The sequence below is a fragment of the Macaca fascicularis genome, chromosome 7, assembly GCF_037993035.2.
Source record: "Macaca fascicularis isolate 582-1 chromosome 7, T2T-MFA8v1.1".
Classification (NCBI taxonomy): Eukaryota; Metazoa; Chordata; class Mammalia; order Primates; family Cercopithecidae; genus Macaca; species Macaca fascicularis.
In genome coordinates this window covers 56609491-56623709 of record NC_088381.1, presented here as the reverse complement: position 1 = coordinate 56623709, position 14219 = coordinate 56609491, and the positions used below count along the sequence as shown (strand labels likewise).

At 47.5% G+C, this 14219-nt stretch overlaps 1 protein-coding gene across 7 annotated transcripts in view; it reads left to right on the top strand.

Moving 5' to 3' along the window:
* The window catches only part of RASGRF1 (Ras protein specific guanine nucleotide releasing factor 1), a 320023-nt gene that overhangs the window by 91910 nt on the left and 213894 nt on the right, over positions 1-14219 (top strand). For 2 of the 7 annotated variants that reach the window (XM_073996503.1, XM_065548270.1), the window contains exon 2: positions 5665-5768. The exons of 3 other annotated variants lie outside the window; for them this stretch is intronic. The gene's annotated coding sequence lies outside the window, so the exon portion shown is untranslated. Of the gene's footprint in view, positions 1-1863; positions 1941-5664; positions 5769-5866; positions 6250-14219 lie in introns of all 7 variants that reach the window. 2 more of the 7 variants (XM_065548269.2, XM_045395884.2) reach the window with 2 other exon arrangements.

The window sequence follows — 14219 nt, the reverse complement described above, 5'->3', positions numbered from 1 at the left end:
CTCAGGTTGCACATGTGGGAGCTGAGGCTCAGAGAGGAGAAGGACTTGGATGGCCAAGATCACACAGGAGTTAGTGGCAGAGCCGGGGGAAATATTTTCAAGCTGCCTCCTGATACCTCTCTTGGGCTTCTTGATGCCTCTTTCAGTGTGAGAGCATGAGGAATAGGAGAAGGAGCCTGAAAGTCCTATAATCCTGAGAGGTATCACTCTGGCCAAAGGTGGGATCATTTGCATAAAACCTCACATTTGCCTAAACCTGGAGAAATAATAGCAGGGTTTCTCTCCAGTTTCCAGAGCCCTTTCTCACCACCAGGTGGCGCTTGCATCATGCCTTAGACTGGCGTTATAGCCAGAAAGCACGGTGGCTCAAGCCTGCAATCCCAGCACTTTGGGAGGCCGAGACGGGCGGATCACAAGGTCAGGAGATCGAGACCATCCTGGCTAACACGGTGAAACCCCGTCTCTACTAAAAAATACAAAAAAAAAAAAACTAGCCGGGCGAGGTGGCGGGCGCCTGTGGTCCCAGCTACTCCGGAGGCTGAGGCAGGAGAATGGCGTAAACCCGGGAGGCGGAGCTTGCAGTGAGCTGAGATCCGGCCACTACACTCCAGCCTGGGCGACAGAGCCAGACTCAGTCTCAAAAAAAAAAAAAAAAGAAAAAAAAAAAAGAAAATAGGGGAGATCTGAGTTCCTCTCCTGATTACAGATGGGGAAACTGAGTCCAAGAGAAAGCAAATGACCTCTTGAGTTATCCTGGACAATTATCTTCCTTCTCCATGATCCTCAGTTTCCCTCGTCCAACCACAAGTAAGACATTTAGACTGGAATCAGTTTCCAACAATGGAACTTTGGGTGTAGTGGAAGTTTCTTGGGCAAGTGTCTTGGGGAAGATGCAGAGGCTGTCTTCAGACCTCCGAACCCCTCACTCTGTGCTGCCACGAGCCCAGCCCCATTTTACCTGTTTGACACACAAGACTTCAATGTACAATTTCATTCAAACAAAGGGTTATGTGGTTAAAATATTTTGAAAATCCCTGACCAGGAATTCCACACAACTCTACTCTAGGAATCTTTGTGGCTTCAAACACTGAGGTGTTTCCAAACTGTCAAAGGCACATGGTCCTGATAACCTGGAGAGAGGCTGAGATTCAAACCTAGCGGGAATTCAAGCACATCTGAGTTCAGATGCGGGCCCCTTCACAGCGTCAGCCATGCACACTAATCAAGCACCTACTTTGCACCAGGCATTAGCCCTGTGTGTGTTCAGTGCAGTCACATCTGTTATTTAATCTGCCTCTCTCAACTTTGTCACTGTGTGTAAGGATTATCTCCCCATTTTACAGATGAGAAAACTGAGGCTTAAATGATCTTTGTAAGAGAGAAAAATGAACCAGATTTTCTCAGAGATAAGATTATCTTGGTCTTCCAGTCTCTCCAGAGGAATCTAGAGATAAAAAGCAGGAAAACTGTGGGTACCCCCAGAGCACCCCCGACCCAGACCTCTCCTTGTGGTCCACTCACTGCCTCTGTCTCTTGGGTACATCTCTCCATCCCTTCATTCATGCTCAGCTCCTCCCTCCCTCCTTCCCACTATGGACTCCCTGGCCATTCCCAGCCTGCTCTCCTTCACACCAGTCAACCTTCCAGACCCCAGGAAGCCTGATGCCTGGATTAGGCAGGAGGCTGCCTGGGCTCCAAACCCCTCCCCCATTCACCATGACTGCAAGCCCACCGCTAAGAGTGTCAATATTTGGGGGTGAAGACTATTCCCATGGTAAAACTAAAGCCTCTGGGAAGCCACATATTTTAATCTAAAATCAGGTATTTGAATCCCAGATTGAATGAGTATCTGATCTTTTCCAGAGAGCAAGGAGAGAAGAAAAAAATTACACGAAGTCCAGGAATGGTGGCTCACACCTGCAATCTCAGTACTTTGGGAGGTGAGGTGGGAGGATTGCTTGAGCCCAGGAGTTTGAGACCAGCCTGGGCAACATAGTGAAGCCCATCTCTATAAAAAAATTCTTGAAAAATAGCCTGGCATGGTGGCCTACAACTATAGTCTGAGGTACTCGGGAAGCTGAGGTGGGTTGATCACCTGAGCCCAGGAATTTGAGATAGCAGTGAGCTATAATCGTGCTACTGCACTCCAGCCTGGGCAACAGAGCAAAACCTTGTCTCTGGGAAAGAAAGGAAGGGAAGGGAAGGGAGGGGAGGGGAGGGGAGGGGGGGAGGGGGAGGGGAAGGGGAGGGGAGGGGAGGGGAGGGGGGAGGGGGAGAGGGAGGGGGAAGGAGGGGAGGGGAGGGGAGGAGAGGGGAGGGAGGGGAGGGGAGGGGAGGAGAGGGGAGGGAAGGGAGAAAGAGAAAGAAAGAAGAGGGAGAGAGGAAGGAAGGAAGGAGGAGGGAAGGAGGAAAAGAAAGAAAGAAAGAAGACAGAAAGAAAGGAAAGAAAGAAAAAGAAAGAAAGAGAGAGAGAGAAAGAAAGAAAGAAAAAGAGAGGGAGGGAGAGAGAGAGGAAAAGAAAAGAAAGAGGAAGGAAGGAAGGAAGGAAGGAAGGAAGGAAGGAAGGAAGGAAGGAAGGAAGGAAGGAAGGAAGGAAGAAAAGAAGGAAGGAAAAAAGAAAAGCAAAAAAAATTACATGAAGATTCCTGGAAAGACAGAGGGGTGGAGGCTGAAAGGAGGCAGTGTGCACAGTGTAGATGCCATGGGCACCAAGGACTGTCATCACTTACCCATGGGGGTCTCTCCCCCAAGACTCTCACATTCTGAAATGTGTGTGTTCAGGGCCAGTCCCCAAGCTGCGTGCAGCTAAAGAGATTCACCAGGTAAAGTTCTTGCCCTGGAGGAAGGCAGAAATGAATACACACAATGCCACGTGAGCGAGGAACGAGAGTTACCTTGTTGTCATGTGGGATCCCAGAGCTGAGGACACTATCCTCTACCAGGGAGTCAGGGAAGACCCAAGGAAGTGACAGTGGCCTAGAATCAGAAAGGGTGAGCTCAGGCAGTTCCAGTGTCTATGGAAGCTGAAGCTTACACAGTGGTGTGCATTTGTGCGTGCATGCATGTGCACTGGCAAGAGGAGGTAGAAGCCTCTCTAAGCAAAAGGATACAAAACCAAAATTGAATACAAAATCTAATATTAATTTAGAATGAGCAAAGAAATCACAACAAATTCCTTTTTTTTTTTTTTTTCTTTTTGAGACAGAGTCTCGCTCTGTCGCCAAGGCTAGAGTGCAATGGTGCCATCTTGGCTCACTGCAGCATCTGCCTCCCAGGTTCAAGCAATTCTCCTGCCCCAGGCTCCTGAGTAACTGGGATTACAGGTGCTCACCACCAAGCCTGGCTAATTTTTCTGTATTTTTAGTAGAGACATGGTTTCACCATGTTGGCCAAGCTGGTTTCAAATTCCTGACCTCAAGTGATCCGCCTGCCTCGTCCTCCCAAAGTGCTGGGATTACAGGCATGAGCCACCACACCCAGCCTAAATTACAATTTTTAAAACTGAAAATATTACCAAGTTCAAGAAAGTCAGAAAAATAATGTTTTTATTAATATTCCTGAATTGCCTCTAAAATGCTTTTCTACCGTATGTATTTTTGTTTATTTAATGTTGGATAGCCTCTGATGTGACAACAATTTGTAATGTCAACTTTTCTTGTAGGTAGAATATTAAAATAAGTCCTTTCACAGGCAGAGCAGTAAAAAATACTTGTTGATAATTTCACAATTTATTATTTGTAGAAACAATTTTTAGGATTGTTATCCATTTGGGAAAACCTCAAATCAAGGGTCAAGGATCTTTTATATAAAAACTGCAAGATTTCAAGGCATTTCAGGTTTTCTTTTGCAATAACTTCTCTTAATTTCTCTTTAAATTGATAGCACTCACTAAACACCTTGTTACCAATATACTTGTGGTAGCAGCGTATTGTAGATTTCATGTTATCTTTGTCAATGTTGATTCATTCCAAATCAGCAAGAAATATAAATCTTTTATAAATATATCCATATGATTTTTTCCTCTTCATTAATTGGATAAGCAAACCATCCAAGAACCAACCCATTATTTATATTTAAAGTTCATCTCCTCTTAATAAATTATATACAGTATATGTATAATTCACTCCTTGATGACAGAATAATTTTGTTGCTTATCTTTATAGCTTTTGTTTCAAATTTCATCAATTTGTATTTGAATATTCTCTCAGTTCTTTAATAAATAAATTAAAGATATCCAAAAAAAGGTTTCCATCAAGTATGTCCAAACCAGGAGTCTGAGACTTCTCACTTGTTTTGCAGAAAAAAAGCTTCCAACATGTCTTCCCGAGACTGTAGTTATAATGACATGTTTGAGCTTATTCACTTTTTAAAATAAAGTTTTTGTATCTTGTACTTGAATTTCTCTTCTAAATATTTAAAAACAAAAAAATGTGTTTCGACTCCTTAAAATACCATGAGCCCAAGTGGCAAGGCTTGACCTGTGCATTTTGGGTTCTAGCCAAGGAGAACTTGAGTTGGGGGAACACTTAGCTTGTGTTAGTGAGGTCACCATCAATTCGATTTAGAGTTAAGTATTGTGAGCCTTTTCGAGTGTAGGAGGGGCTTTCAGGAACACTCTCTCCACACCCTCCTCCATGCCAGACCGCTGATGTCAGGGCCCTGAAGTGCTAGGCCAGCCATGGTATCACAGTATGAATGTTACTGACTCCTCTAGTGTCACCGACATGACAGCAGGTGTGGCAAAGGGGACGATGGAGTAGAAAGAGCCAATGGGCATAGCCAACTGTAATCAAAATGCGGTATCTTACTTTTGCACTTTTTTTAAATTTTAAAAATTAATGTCTTAGGGAGGCTGAGGTGGAAGGATCACCTGAGGTCGGGAGTTCAACACCAGCCTGACCAACATGGCACAACCTTGTCTCTATAAAAAATACAAAAATTAGCCGGAAGTGGTGGCACATGCCTATGATCCCAGCTACTTGGGAGACTGAGGCAGGAAAATCGCTTGACCCAGAAGCATGTGAGGTTGCAGTGAACCAAGATCCCATCCATTGCACTCCAGCCTGGGTGACAGAGTGAACCTACATCTAAAAAAAAAAAATTAATGTCAAATGAACACATTGTTAGAGCCCCTCCTGGGCCTTGGGCTATGCACTGACATTTCCTTATCTTCCTGTATGTTTACCTGTGAGGGTAAGAAGGGTATGTCCCAGAGAGAACAGGGAACTCCAAGCAAAGGCAATGAGCACGAGCAAAAACATAGTGGCCACTCATTCAAAAATATATAACCAGTAATAAGCCCCGAGCAACTAGAGGGACATGAGGCTGGTGAGATAGAGCCGGGCCAGATGACAAAAGGCCCATGTTCCCAGGCAAGGAGGTGAGACCATAGCTGGATCAAGAGGCCTGTACAGTATTCCCAGATTACAGACATTGCTTCCCTTCCTCTTCACTTGCTGAGGTTCCCCCCAACACACACACACTTTTTCTTTCCTTTGTAACAGGTTTTTAAATCTTTTTTTTATTTTTATGTTCTAATCAAACGTCCAAGGAAGGAGGTCGAGGAGGACTTGAGGTAGCTACTATTTGATAGCAGAATTTTAGAAATGTGCAGAGTCCAATGTCATCTCAAGAGACTTCACCTCTCCCTGTCTTTAACCACAGTGCACATCCCCCCACTTGGACAGTTTTGTTCTCAACCGCGATGGCTCCAAGAACGGGAAGCAGAGAATGCGTTGGCTGCACGAAGCGACGCCTCGTAACCCGGGGTAGGTGCTTTACAGGTGGCCACTTTCAGCTCATTTTGCTGTAGATTTCACATCCCTGTGAGGCAGCTGGGGCAGTTACTATTATTCCTATTTTACAGCTGAGGGAACCAAGGCCCGGAGGGGCTCCGATGACTCACTGTAAACAGGTTAACAAGGTCCCGCTGCTGTGAGTCATCCTCCCAGGCCAAGGCCAGCTGGGCCCCAGCACTGTCTAGATCGTCCTATCAGCTGTCATAGGAAACCTGCCTTCAGAGTCATCTCGGAGGTGATCCACGCTGTCTCTGGGACCCACCGTTGACGGCAGGACTGCGGAGCCACCATCCTTCCCACGCACCCACCGCCCACTCCCCGCCGGTGTTCTCAGACCTTCAGGCTGCAGGGCTGAACACTGTGAGACTGATCAAAAAATATCCTGACCTCTAATTCTCTGCTAAACCCAAGCAGACCTCACCTTCTAGAAACTACTGTCGTCGCGCAACGAGTAAGGATTCAGTGTTAAAGAAAATGCAAAGTGATAAGACACTTCAAATCATTTACATTGAGCCCTTTCAGCCCATGCATTCACAGTCATCTGAGGGCTGTGAACAGAGCAGCATAATTCATCTCTAGCGGGAACAGAGCAACATCATTTATCTCTAGCGAGAACAGAGCAGCATAATTCATCTCTAGTGGCCATCCCCTTTGACATCTCTGAGCTTGAGAGCAACTGCCTCTCAGAGTGCAGGGCTGGAAAAAGAGCAGGGGATGGTCTAGCATTTCCTTGTGAAAGTACACATCAAAAGCTCTATCATCCATGAAATCTGATGTGCTCTGCCTCACATGAGCTCAGCTGCCAGGGACCTCATCCCAGAAGCTTCCATCCCTCCCCCCTGAGAAGATACAGAAAGAGAAGTAACCCCAATTAATTTCCTGGTAACCACTGGAGGGTCACTCTTTGATGCTCAGCCAAGAAGGGCATCTCCAGCTTGGGGGTCTGGAGTAGAGAACTGAGAGTGTCAGATCACAGGGCAGATGGGGCCAAAGATAGTCTTGAATGAGGCCGTCTGATCCAGGGCCCAAAATCCTTGAAGTCGAGGTCCCTGTGTGAAGTTCCCATTGCCCTCATCTCTGCCCATTTGCACCAAGAGAGCACAGAATTCACTGCAAGTTATGGACTTCTTTGGGTCATTTTTTCCCCCTGCTTCTCACATTGTAATGTGCATACAAATCCCCCTAGGGATCTTCTTAAAACAGATTCTCAGTACATCGGGGGCAGCCTGAGAGTCTGCATTTCTAACAAGCTCCCAGGTGACGCTGATGCTGTTCTGGTCCACAGACCACACTCTGGGTCTCGAGGCCCTCATTTAGTTTCCACCCAAGGCCAAGCAGGCAAGGGAGATGTTCAGAGGTCAGGACAGACAGGTATCGTGTGCAGCCACAGCATCAGTGACAGCAGTGAGTGGGGCTCCTTCTCTTTAGAGAGCCTCCCATCCCAGTATTCAAAGATGGCCCATGGTGTCCCCAAAATAGTTTGATCTTTTTTAAGGCATTTAATCAGCAGTTACTGTCTTCCTTCCTCTGCTCACCTAGTGCCCACACTGTTAGAACCAGGTAACTCGAGAGCTCCTGAAGATGGCCACGATCATCGGACAGGAGCTGCTCACCCAACAACTTCATCACTTTGCAGGCTAGCACATACAATGGCTAAAAACCAGCATTCATGGCAGACTCCTTGGGGTTTATCTGGATTTTGCCTCTTATAAGCTGTAAGGCCTTAGAGAGCTTCTCAGAACTTCAGTTTCTTCATCACTAAAATGGGGGTAATAATAGGGTTGAAGTAAAGAGTACAGATATCTCATTGCACTATCTATAAAGTGCTAGTGCATAATAAGTACCCAATAAACATTAGTTACCATAAACAGCATTATAATCTATTATTATTCAGAATTAGAAGCTATTCAGAATTAAAAGCTCAATCTGCCGTGAAACTGATTAGCTAGCTACCAGAAGCTGCCTTGGAGCCCAGGGTTTATTGCATCCCCCAAATCTCCCTCTCCTCTAAGATTGCTTACCCATTGATAAATGATGGAAGACAGTCCTTTGAGAGAGACACCGGAGGTCTCCCATTTCCAACCTTTGTCACCCAAATGATAAACCTCAGGAAGCTTGACAAGCAAGTCTAGGGTTAGATATTTGTGTCAAGGTATGTCTGCTTTAAACACAGGGGGCTGTATTAGATCCTAGGGCTGCCATAACAAATTACTAAAAGCCAGGTGGCTTAAACAATAGAAACTTATTCTCTCAGTGCTGGAAGCTAGAAGTCTCATATCAATTGTCAGCAGGGCCACGCTTCCTCTGAAGGCTCTAGGAGAGGATCCTTACTTCCCCCTTCCAGGTTCTGCTGGCTGTGAGCATTCCTTGGCTTGTGGCAGCACAACTCCAGACTCAGTCTTCACATGAACTTAGTTCTATGTGTCTCTCTGCCTTCTCTCCTTATAAGAACACCAGTCATTGGATTTAGAGTCTACCCTAAACTTAGGATGATCTCATCTCAAGATCGCTAACTACATTTGCAAAAGCCCTATTTCCAAATCAGGTCACATTCTGAGGTTCTGGGTGGACATGAATTTTGAAAGAACAGTATTCAACCCACTACAGGGACAATCACCAGAAAATGGCCCAAGCCCCGTTCTCAGCTACCTTGCAGTAGGCACCCTTTATGTACACATGGGGACTGTGCGGGACAGAAGCGCACTTGGGAGCGAGAAGCATGCCTTTCTTCCCATCCTTCCCTCCAATGCCAAAGGACCACACCTGCAGGAGCAGAGCTTGGAGTATGAGGAGTCTGGAAGACGTCACTCACAAACAACTCAAGGCTTGGGAGATATTCAGCCTTGACGGTAATGTCTGGGTGCTGGACAGCAAGAATGAGTCATTACTGCCTGCAGTGCCTGGAGATGCAGGATGGTTGGGACGTTATAGATGCTATAAAAGCAGGGGCTGAAGGAAGACAGCACTTGGCTTCATACAAAGACCTTTCCAAAGATGTGGCTTCCTCCCTTTCCACCTGCCCCTGGAGTGTGGCTGCTCCCTGAAGCTCCACTCTCAGCCCATTCTCACTTAGCACCCTCCACAGGAGTCCAGGGCAGCCACTGGGTGGTCTGGATACAGAGATGGGGGGATGCCCAGTTGCTTATCACTGCCCCACTCCTCTTTCCTGAGCTCCAGTAGACATTTGCTGTCTACTGGGGATCTCTACCAACCACTCTCAGAAGAACTAAAAGCACAATTTATCCCACTTTTATTCATTATCTTTACCAGTGCGCCCAGACTGATCTCCTGCCTTTATCCCACAGAACAGGGTTTCTCAACCTCTGCACTATTGACATTGTGGGCTTGATAACTCTTCATTCTAGGGGGCTGTCCTGTGATTTATGGGGTATTTACCAGCCTCTACTTCATCCCCGGTCTCTACACATGAGACACAGTAAACCCTCAACCCCCTGAGTTGCAATTATCAAAAATATTTCCAGGTGTAGTCAAATGTGCCCCGGGAGGGAAATCTCCTGGGTTGGGAGCCATTGCCACAGAGGAACCTCCCAGTAACTGATCCAAAATATGAGCGGCAATCTAAACTCACCCTCCTTCTTCAATCCCCATCCAATTGGGCCTGTTTATCCTGCAGTGCCTCTTCTCACCCTTCTCAAATCTATCCCAACCTCTCCAGCTCCAGTGTTGAGGCACTAGTTCAGGGCTTCGCTGTCCAGCTGGACTATCAGAACAGTTCCCTAATAACTCCCTCTGCTGTTAGTCTTGCTAGCATTAGATCTGTTGGATCCATTTCTGTACAGCCCCTGAATCCTCTTTCTAAAGCAAACCCTTGGCCACATCACTCCCCTTCTTAAAACCCTTAAGTGGCATCTCACTGCCTACCAGATAAAGTCTACATCAATCTGGCCCAAGAGAACTTTCTGAGCTGAATAGAAATGCTTTCTATCTATGCTGTCCCATATGGCAGCCACTCGTGGTTACTGAACATTTGACATGTGGCTTGTGTGACTGAAGATCTGAATTTTTTTGAGTTTACCTCAAGTATATTAATTTACTGTACAGTACAGGTCTACTTGCTTAATATAATCTACATATCTTTAAATGATCTTCTAGGACATTGGGTCTCAGCTGGGATTTGAATCAACTAGGAAGCTTTTAAAAATCCCAATACTCAGTCACCTCTAGGGGTGGGACACAGGCAGTGGCATTTTTAAAGCTCCACAGGTGATTTTTTGGTGCATGTAAGGTTGGGAACCATTGCTCTAGACCCTGCCTACCTCCCAGTCACACACCTCCAGGGTTCCCCAACACACACCTCCTGCCCAACTCCAGCTGTGCAGTCATTTGCATTTTCCTAAGAATTTAATGCCATTTTATGCCTTCATGTCCTTATCCACATTCTGCTCCCTCTGCCCAGAATGCTCTCATATACCCTGTTTAGGTTGGCACCCAAATATGGGATGAGGTTTGGATGGGGAGCACTCCTGGGCAGGACAGGACTGAGTCCTCCAAGAGTGCCAAGGGGGATGCTGAGTCTTTATGTGCCCAGACAGGACAGGACGCCACAGCGGCCTCCATCCAGGGAAGAATGTGCTGAGGAGCAAAACAGCTCTGGGTGGCCAGGCCTCCCCAGAAAAGCTACCTGCTTTGGCTAGCTTTTCCAGATAATTTCTTCAAGTTCTGCTTCACGTGATCACCAAACACTAGCCCTCAGGCTCCTCATCCATAAAGCAGAGATAATTATGGTATCTACTTCATAGGGTGGTTAGGGGAATTAAAGGAGCTGATACACATTAAGAGCTTAGAATGACACCTAGCACATGAGAAACATTCCATAAATGTCACTATCACTACTAGTATCATGGACTGAGCTGGAACCTTATAAACATTTCCTAATAGAGTGTTGTATAGGTAAATTATATTGAACGTTGCAATGTCCCATATGCTGTGGCAGCCACTTACGTGTATGTGCTTAGCACTTTATTACCTCATTTAGCCCTCACAATAATAGCGATGTATTATGGGAACTGTTATTATCATCCTTATTTTACAGATGAGGGCATTGAAACTCAGAGTGGTTGATGACTTGCCCCAAGGTCACACAGTGAATACGCGATAGTGCCAGAATTTGAGTTGGCTACAAAGTCCATCTCCTTCTCACATCTGTCCTGACCTCCAGGCTGTGTGATGCCATCTGGGCTCAGATGCAAACCCCAGCAGAAAATGTGGCCTCTGAGCCACCCCACTTTCCTGCTGACCTCCTGATGTGGTGGGGGTGAGCTGGAGCTGCAGAAGCACTGGCGGAGTAGACAGTTGGAAGCACTTCATTGGCTCTTCACAAGCTCTGTAAATTGGGACTTCTCCCCATTTTATAGATGAGGACATGGGCTCAGGAAAGTTACAGCAAGTTGCCTAAGATGATCCAGCAAAGAAGTGGCAAGTAGAGTGGTGTTCAGACTGAAGGCTGCCTTCAAAGCCACTGGAGACCTGCAGCTCCTTGTATCTTCACAAAGCTTGTGCAAGTTGTTTACAGAGACTTGGAGCCTTTTGGAGGGCTTCCTACAAAAGGAAGTAAGGTTTCTGCCTTTGTCATCCAACCACTGCCATGGTCTCTGCATGCTTTTAGCAATTAATTACCACTATCAATTTCCACTATTACCCAGCTCATTACATTTCTTTGTTAATGTCAATTGCTGGCCCTGGAGCAGGCTGTCGTTTTGAAAAGGGGCAGCTAAACCCACTGCAAAGTTGTGCCCCAGCACAGTCACCTGCAGTCCAACCTGGTGTCACAGGAAACCACCCAGGCCAGGCACTAAGACTGCTCAGTGAGTTTAAATGCCTGCATCTCCCAGCAGCCACAGCTGGGGTGACTTGATGAAGAGATACCCAATAGATAGAACCAGCTGTCAGCCACTTAGAAACACCTAGAGACTCAGGGTATGGGAGAGCCCTGGACAGGGAGTCAGGAGACCTTTGTCCATTCTCTACTGCTGATGACGCTGTGTTCTCACCACAAACTCCCCACAGGCTCCTGAGGACACTGTGTTCTCATCACTAACTCTCAGCCCCTGCCCTCTGCTGCCCACCTTGGGGCTTAGCATCCACGTGCGTGCTCACATGCAGCTTTGTGGGGAAGCAAGAAAGGGATGCTTTTACACCCTTTTTATTGCGTATGTAAGGGCTCACCTCTGAGCTAGTCATGCTGCCTTCAGCACACCCTAAGAAGCAGTCCTCATCCCCATCCCGTGTCCTGACCTCCAGGCTGTGTGATGCCATCTGGGCTCGGATGCAAACCCCAGCAGAAAATGTGGCCTCTGAGCCACCCCACTTTCCTGCTGACCTCCTGATGTGGTGAGGGTGAGCTGGAGCTGCAGAAGCACTGGCGGAGTAGACAGTTGGAAGCACATTCTCGGTACCAGAGCTGGACCTGGAGAGTGGCTCCAAATCCTGAAGAGCTGCAGGGATGCATGTGCAGGGCAAATCTGTGTGCCTAAGGCCGGCCTGGAGTGAAGGGGAGTGCAGCCAACCCAAGGACAGTGGCTAGGAGAGGGGCCAGTGGATTCTTGTGTCACCACATCTGTGCTGTGCAGCACTGCAGGCTCTGGGTCAGGGTGCAGTTTGGGGGAAAGGCATGTAAAACCCATAACACCTCAGAGCCAGTGGGATGTGGAGGCAAGGGAGACTAATCTTTAGAAATGGAACAGATGATCCACTCCACTGCAGTGCCTAGAGAGGGGCCACCTGCCAGCCCAGGGTGATGTCAGGGGAAGCATAACCATCTCTGCCTTGCTCCAGAAGAAATTGCTGGAATGTCCCCAGGGGCCCAGCAGAGGACTAGCAGAACAGGGTGGGCGCTTTGGGCTCCAGAACCAGATGTAATCCCAGAAGAGCCAGGCATGATGACCCAAACTGAAACAGGGGCTTCTAACCAGGGCCTAAGTCCTGTAAGGGTGCACATGGGCCCGGGACCTGGGACTCTGAGGTCAGTGTGATCCCAGGGAAGACTCAAGTCTGGGGCATCCAGAGAGCACAGCAGGGCAACAAGCAGGACGATGGGTTGAGAGGTTTGGCTCGGAAATACAGCAGTCTGGTGTGCACAGGCAGCCCCTTCAAGGAGTGGGGGAGAAAGAGAGGCAGCAGCTGCCCCCCACCAACCACTGACTAACACTCCAGACCCAACATTCGTTCTGCACAAGGAGAGAAGGGTCATCAGGGATGGGCCTGATGAGGAAGACCTTGTAACACCATGGATGTGGGGACCCTGCAGGGTCAGCACCTCCTCTGGGGTTGAAAAGGAGCATGGTTTTGGCCCAGTTTAGCTCTGGAACCTGGAAAAGGGAAAGGCTCACCCAAGGTCACACTGCAGGTAGGCAGCGGAGGCCAGAGCAGATGCCAGATCCCATGGTGCCTCCACGGCACCTGGTGGCCTCCCCTGTAATAACATAAAATTGAGAGTGCTGCTTTTTCTCTCACACATGGGCAGCGGCATTCCTAAGCACCCACGTGCCCCAGGTTGCCCGGCACAGAACGTTTCCCTATCACTTGGCTGGTGATTTGTCTTGTAATCATTACTATTAATTTTAACTTTGGAGGGCATCCAACATATTCGATCTCATGTAGTGGAGCCCTCTTCTGATTCTGCAAGGTCTTCTGAATTCCTCTTTTGCAAATAAGGAAACTGAGGTTCAGATAGGCTAGGTAACTTACTCAAGGTCACACAGCTAATTAGTGGCAGAGCCTGGATTCCGACCCTTTACTGAAACCCCACTGGCTCGAGTCAGCATGTCCACACACTTTCACCCACCTATGACAGTCTATGGCTGTCTGTTCCTCTCTGGCCTCCTCCTAGCCATGTAGACAACCAGAGAACAGGCTTTCAATTTCTCCTTTTAAAATTTGCTCACCTTAGTCTTAAAAGACAAATGCCCTGATGCTGACCCAAGGGAATGCTGAAAATCACAGGTGGAGAGGTAAGGCCCTCTGCTCTGGGGGCCCCCTGCTAAAATGAATCAACACCGGCTGGACCTCCCTCAGGTTCAAGATGAGATCATTCCCTGAAGCAGGAAGCCTCCCACCAGACCAGTCCTTGCCTTTTCTCTGGAACAGGGATGGGGGTGGCCAGCACAGGGGTCTGCGTTGCAGAGCATCTTTCCCCAAGGGAGCTACAGATACTGCAGGTGCTTAAGTCTTCATGAAGCCTGCATTCAGCCTGGCCTTTGCAAGGAGACAGGTCCACAGAGCCACAGTACAAATCTCACGCAGAGTGTACGGTAACAAAAGAACAAAAGAGCATACTGTAACAGCTCTCCCTTCCAGAACTGAAACATGCTTGAACTAAGAGGATTCATGTAAAGAACCCAGGTCAGAGGCTGCACCGTTTCATCTGTGAAATGAGAAGAATAAACAAGAAAAACATTCACC